Source organism: Physeter macrocephalus, chromosome 21, assembly GCF_002837175.3.
Source record: "Physeter macrocephalus isolate SW-GA chromosome 21, ASM283717v5, whole genome shotgun sequence".
NCBI classification, from domain to species: Eukaryota; Metazoa; Chordata; class Mammalia; order Artiodactyla; family Physeteridae; genus Physeter; species Physeter macrocephalus.
Window position 1 is genome coordinate 14693043 of NC_041234.1, and position 1344 is coordinate 14694386.

Sequence of the window (1344 nt, forward strand, 5' to 3'; positions counted from 1 at the left end):
GACTCAAATCAATAGAATTAGAAATGAAAAAGGAAAAGTAACAACTGACACTGCAGAAATACAAAGGATCATGAAAGATTACTACAGGCAACTATATGCTAAGAAAATAGACAACCTGGAAGAAATGGACAAATTCTTAGAAAAGCACAACCTGCCGAGACTGAACGAGGAAGAAATAGAAAATATAACCAGACCAATCAAAAGCACTGAAATTGAGACTGTGATTAAAGATCTTCCAACAAACAAAAGCCCAGGACCAGATGGCTTCACAGGCGAATTCTATCAAACATTTAGAGAAAAGCTAACACCTATCCTTCTCAAACACTTCCAAAATATAGCAGAGGGAGGAACACTCCCAAACTCATTCTACGAGGCCACAATCACCCTGATTCCAAAACCAGACAAAGATGTCACAAAGAAAGAAAACTACAGGCCACTTATCACTGATGAACATAGATGTAAAAATTCTCAACAAAATACTAGCAAACAGAATCCAGGAGCACATTAAAAGGATCATACACCATGATCAAGTGGGGTTCATCCCAGGAATGCAAGGATTCTTCAATATACGCAAGTCAATCAGTGTTACACACCATATTAACAAATTGACGGAGAAAAACCATACGATCATCTCAATAAATGCAGAAAAACCCTTGACAAAATTCAACACCCCTTTATGATAAAAAAACCCTCCAGAAAGCAGGCACAGAGGGAACTTACCTCAACATAATAAAGGCCATATATGACAAACCCACAGCCAACTTCGTTCTCAATGGTGAAAAACAGAAACCATTTCCACTAAGATCAAAACAAGACAAGGTTGCCCACTCTCACCACTAGTATTCAATCACAGTTTTGGAAGTTTTAGCCACAGCAATCAAAGAAGTAATAAAAAGAATCCAAATCAGAAAAGAAGAAGTAAGGCTGTCACTGTTTGCAGATAACATGATACTATACATAGAGAATCCTAAAGATGCCACCAGAAAACTACTAGAGCTAATCAATGAATTTGGTAAAGTAGCAGGATACAAAATTAATGCACAGAAATCTCTTGCATTCCTATACACTAATTTTGAAAAATCTGAAACAGAAATTAAGGAAACACTCCCATTTATGACTGAAACGAAAAGAAGAAAATACCGAGGAAGAAACCCATCTAAGGAGACAAAAGAACTGTATGCAGAAAAGTATAAGACATTGATGAAAGAAATTAAAGATGATACGAACAGATAGAGATATACCATATTCTTGGATTGGAAGAATCAACACTGTGAAAATGACTCTACTACCCAAAGCAATCTACAGATTCAATGCAATCCCTATCAAACTACCAATGGCATTTTT

General features: G+C 36.3%; 1 protein-coding gene across 3 annotated transcripts in view; it reads right to left on the reverse strand.

Moving 5' to 3' along the window:
* Positions 1-1344, reverse strand: part of TAB3 (TGF-beta activated kinase 1 (MAP3K7) binding protein 3) — a 106820-nt gene that overhangs the window by 92038 nt on the left and 13438 nt on the right. The window lies entirely within an intron of this gene.